The following is a 5,693-nucleotide window of genomic DNA, read 5'->3' as shown; positions in this document are numbered from 1 at the left end:
AAATTTGTATTCATCTGAAAGACACATCTTAATTAACTCTTCAAGGCAATTTCCGTGCGTTTTAATAACAATAACTCAAACTGTGTCAAATTAATGCAAAGTGTACAACATTATTCAGGAAACTTGTGGTTTTAAAGTAGCTATGAAAACATGTTAACTATACTCCCTGCAGCCTTGTTTAGACAACACAGTGAAGAAGTAAGCTGTCTTCCAACTGCAGCGTCACTAGGATGGTCAACCGGATTCCAGCCGCAGGACCAAGACTGCGTGCACTGACACCTCTGCTAGTAGTCTTATGAATACGCTGGCTGAAGTGACTAATCAAAATATTTGTGCAGTTCTTTCTGAAGGCAATTTCTAAAGTTAGCTGAGTGTGTTTTTATATATTACTTCCTGAAAAACTTAAAACTGCAGAGAATATTTCAGTGAGATCACCAATTCTGATTAAACAACATGATAAGAATGTCTTATTAAGGCATAATGGATTTTTTTTTTTTTTTTAACTCCCTACCTGTGCTCCACTCTGTCAATCCTGTCAATCTCTACCCATCAGAACATCCTTTTTTTTGTGGGTGGGTAGAAGGGGAAGAGATAGCGATGAATGCCTGGCCTTATTAAGTTCAGCCTCAAAATTCTGCAACCCGGTCAAGTACATATTAATTTTGGCTTTTGCTGTTTGGAGTGTTCCAGATAATTTACTATTGTTCACTTGTTCTAAAAACAACATCAAAAGGCATTTTCCTACCATTGGGTTGAAAACCGAAGAGAGACAGATACAAAATGTAATTGCCTTGGTCACTGTGAAAGTGTCAAATCCCCCCACTCACTTGAAGCTATTGTATTCTTTCTTAAAATAGGATGTCACCACAGCTCTGCAGCTGAGCCCCAAATAATCCACTGCATTGTCTTGTGCCTTACTCCAAATGGACTCAATGGTCTCCTGAGGCTGATGCAAACAGAGCTGTCAAATGCTGTCAGAATGAGAAACCACCAGGTAGGTTTTTGAATTTTCTAATTAATGTATCTATAGAATTACAGAATATTATCTACAGATAATATTCTGGCCCATGCAACCAACAAGTGAATTATTGTACTTGCAATAGGCTGTGGGTTCTGACAGCATCAGATAGAGCAATTAACCCAAATTTGCATTACACATTCTTTATTGTGCTTCTGACCTCAAATATCTGAGACTACAAATTACAGCCATCTCTTTTTATTTGTATTGGAAGCATAAAGATCAGGAATACAGGAGCACATCTGTCTAAAGTGTTTGTTTTTTTCCTGACCTTTCCTTATGATAGCTAATTTATGTTAAGTTTTGTTTATAACCCAGCAATTCTCTGGCATGCAATGCTAACCAAAAATAATTCTTTCTTGATCCAGATGGTGATGTGCATTTTGAGATCCATTTAGTCACTTTCTGAGATGAAGATGATGTTTGAGATATATTTTTTTAAACAGCACGTCTTGCCTAGTGAACTAGTCTTGCAAATATTATTATCTTTATGTTAGTGTTGGAGCAGGGTGCAGTGCTGTACCAGTGCTTGTGAAGCACAGAAAAGCCTAAGATGGACTATGGAGCTCTAATTACTTAAGAAATAATGCTTCACAGCAGGCCAGCAACACACTGCAGTCACCATCATTCTATTATTCTGATTTTAAATTGTTTCATCTTCCTCTGAGAATTATGACAGAAAACTCTGATGAAACATTTTATGAGCCATGTGTGACAGCAAAAACATTCCATGAAAGATAGAAATCTCATTGTTGGTGAATTTAATCACTGTATCTCGGAAGGCCGTGAGTTATGCCTCTGCGGAATGCTAAAAGTTATAAAATGAAATTACAGGTAGTACCTAGGAGTATCAAGAAAGAATAAGGACAAATAGAGTGTAGTTTCATGGCTCTTTTATATGAAAGAGTGTGGCTGAGGGGCTGACATGTCTTAAGGACAAACAGTTTGAGTCCTTCTGTACAGTTGTTCAGCCCCTCCCGTCACTGACATCCCTGTGGGGTGGTCTTTAACTCCTGTGGCTTCCTGTTAACAAGATAGTGATGTCAGAGCTCTGTGCCAGCCTCCTTCCATCAACAGAAGCGATCCCCAGAAGGGAAACTGAGGCTTTGGTAAGGCATCCTGCAAACCCTCTTGCTTTCTTTGAGTGGGAGCAGTCAGAAGCCAGCAAGAGCAGAATATACCAGTGGGTAGCCATCACTTTTTAAAGTTGCTTTTCAGGAGCCCCTTGGCAGGGAGGCAAGCGCTGCAGACATCACTGTTCTGCTTCAGTTCCCCAGGAAGGGGCAGAGTTTCAGCCTCAGCGCTGTAGTGGTGGCCCAGGTTAGTCTTGTCCAAATAATCCATTTGTACAACTGAGGAGAGGAATAACTGTAGACATTTGAAGGCAGAGAATGAAAGATTGACTTCATAAACAGAGTTCTACCATCATGTTGTAATATATCCAGAGGGTCTCTATGCCTCCTTTGTGCTGCCACCCACAAAGTTTTAGGGACTCCTTTGTTTGTAGCTGTGTGGTGCAATCTGCAGACCAAATGAAGGATGTGCCATTCCACTGAAATCTGTTGTTTCATGGCTTGAAATTACATCTTTTGTTTGACATTAGACCACATTCCTACTTCCTGATTTTTTTTTTTTTTCGTTGTTGGCATTTCAAGAATTGGACAGTGTTTCTGAGTAAAAGCAAATCCGTCTATCTTGGCTTCCCTGTCAGGAGCACTTCCCTTTTAGGTAAATAAAACGAGCTGTATTGTTCCTTGTCATCTTTGTCCTTCAGTGAATAATTCTTTAATCTTTATTCAATTTATTCTTTTTACCTGAAAGAAACAAACAGCCCTGATTTTAAACTCAGCACGTTCCTGGCTTTCATTACTAATACTGATTTGCGTTTCAGTTTCAGTGGTAAAGCAAGAGACCAATTTGAGAACAAATAGCTTGGAAAACTAATGTGAAACCACTGCATTAGCAAAAAACAGGTAAGCGATTGTGTGTGGCCTCTGCTTTGTACAATTCCAGATAGCCGTATTCGGATGTCACTTCTCAGACAAGCTGCAGCAATATTAACAAAATACTTGTCTCCAGTGCCTTGAACAGGTAAAAGGGAAGTCCATTGTGTTGTGTTTGTGTGAGATGTTAAGCTCTTGACTTTTATCAGCTGTGGATCATGACTCCTTCCTTGCTGTTAGTAAGGTTTTTACAGGCATAGTTGTTGAAGAAGATCTGTGTTACTCCCTTTCACTGTCCAATCAGGGGTTGCATTTCATCAGTGCAAACACTGGTCCAGGAAGATAAATAAAGTCATAAACACTAGTTGGGCAGTTTAATATGGTGTCACAGCTCAGTCCTCCAGCTAGCCACTGCATGGGGAGCAACAGTGTGTGAAGTGCCATGTACCTGCAGACCACTTGCTTTTGTGGTGATGTGATTTATAAGATAGCTAACAAGCTTCCATTCTGGACAGAGGTGTCACTGTGTGTCAGTAGCGATTCATCTGAAAAATAATACCCTGTTAATTGCAGTTCTTCAGTGTGATTTTGAAATAGTGTAGAACACAGCAGGAGTCATCTGGTACCTCTATAATGCAAGGAGAATCCAGCCTGGGATGCTCTTAAAAGAGTTAGAGGAACCCTGACCGGTCTCTGCATTTAAACTGCTATTCAGTTCTCACGTCCAATTTATGTTAAAACATTTTATGTCTGTAGTTTGGAGACAAAAAGTTTAGTCAGACACTGAATGCCTCATTCAATAATATGTCACTGAGTGCTCTAATTGTACTGTGAGAACAATTTTATTGTACTGGCACCAAAAATTTCAGCAAATGTCAAGCAAGCTGCAAATGAGGCAATTTCAGACTGGACTTTTATTGAATTAAATGGATTATTTCCTTGGTGCCTTCAAAGCCTTCAAATATGTCTGGAATCTCTTACCCATTTATCTAAGTCTGCCTAAACCAGATTATTAAATGGCCCATTTTCCCTAATATCGGTCTAGATTTTTATCATCAGTCCCCTGATTATTATAAATTGCAGGGTATGATATTTCAGAAGATTAATATTCCATCTGCCTGACACACTGCCAGGAGATCAAAATGATTGGCTGCTTCAGCTCAGAGCTAATCAACATGATGGGCTTTTAACACCCTGCATGTTCGTGGTGGGCTCGGCTACATGGGTGGCTTATGCTTGTGGAAAGCTGACTGCATCTGTATCAAGAGCTCTGTGCCACACATCATTGGCAAAATGCTTTGGAGCTTCTAATTCTGTCGAGATCAGTAGCACTGTCACAGGGGAATAAATGCTGTTGAGTATCAAGAGAATTTCATCAATGCTGCCATGTTTTGTTAGCTGTCCAGTTACCTTCCCATATGGATGCCCTGAAGGTTCCCACTTACTCCTGGCCATCTGCTGCAGCATGTTGTTATACAAGAAAAAACAGTTACTCTCCAGTATTGGAAAGGTTTGTGGGATTTCTACCTACAAGCCTGAGTGCAGTAAAAAATAAATTCCTTCCTCTCCAGACTAAAAGAATACATGGTAGCCAACAGTTTGCTTCAATGGGATTACTGAATTTAGGTTAATATGACATAGTACAGCAAATAGTCTTACTCTGATGTAAATCTATTTGTGTAGTAACATTCACATTTTTGTATAATACACAGAATGGTCTTCACTTTCCACATTGGTTTATGAAGGCTTAGTGGAATGCTAATTTCCGTATTTGTAACACAGAAGGGAGTAAAATTCAGCGCTCCACTGCATCAGTTCAGGCTGAAAGCAGTGTGCTTCCCTAGGCTGCTGTTGTGAGGCTGATGTTGCAGTGCTGCCCACACAGGAGCTATTGACTGCCCACAGTTCCTGACCGTGGGAGTAAAACCTGTTTAAGGTGGTGTTTACAGGAACCCTGTGTTGTCCCTACAGAGGAAGAGGGGGTTTCAGGAAAGCCACTGTCATCCTCTGTCAGAACTTCTATAGCAGTTTGGCATACTCTGAAATATGAGGCATATGTCAAGCAGCAACCAACTGACAAGTCAGGAGGTAGATGAGGAAACCTGTCCCTCAGTGTACTACCGTTCTCACTCACTTCCTTTTTCCATGTCCTGTCCCAACACCACAATATGAATAACCTCGTTCACAAGCCATTCAGTGCCAGAGGCTAAGGGGAAATGATATTGGCTCAACAGTGAGCCAGCAATGAATTACTACTATGTGGCAGTTTACAGTTTTACATTATCTGTGACAAAGGTGAGCCATAGAGAAAAGTAATTCTGGTACTTTTTACACTCAGAACTGATGAAGAGTTGCACAATAAAATGTCACTTAGACTAAAGGCTTTTAATTCTTATTCCTTCATATTTTTATAGTTGCAACCCTTGCTGACAAGCTGTGTTCCAGTGTATTTTTGGTCAGTGGCGCCAAAAAGGAAAACAGTCCAAGAAATCTAATTGTAAGTACTTTCATGATGTTGATTGTACATCTATGGATTTCTCACTCAGCAGTGTCTGCATGTTGTAAATTCACCTCTTGGTACAACCCCGTTGAAGTACTATAATGCACCAGGAATTAATTTGGTCTACTGTATCTAAGTGGTTGCTAAACTCATGGTCTGTAGGGTGTTTAATCATACATTTAACATCGTCCTGAATCAAACTCCTGAGAGTAGTCTAATCTCTCGTCAGCTC

General features: G+C 40.1%; 1 long non-coding RNA gene across 1 annotated transcript; it reads left to right on the top strand.

Annotated features, from left to right (window-relative positions):
- Positions 1–958: 958 nt before the first annotated feature.
- On the top strand, positions 959–5,424 carry LOC122189966. Its single transcript, XR_006182051.1, has 3 exons — positions 959–994; positions 2,910–2,991; positions 5,376–5,424. It is a non-coding gene; the product is annotated as an uncharacterized LOC122189966 (long non-coding RNA).
- Positions 5,425–5,693: the final 269 nt, after the last annotated feature.

The sequence above is a fragment of the Lagopus leucura genome, unplaced genomic scaffold (assembly GCF_019238085.1).
Source record: "Lagopus leucura isolate 7727_CA_CO unplaced genomic scaffold, USGS_WTPT01 Super-Scaffold_100159, whole genome shotgun sequence".
NCBI lineage: Eukaryota > Metazoa > Chordata > Aves > Galliformes > Phasianidae > Lagopus > Lagopus leucura.
This window is presented reverse-complemented; position numbering and strand designations above follow the sequence as displayed.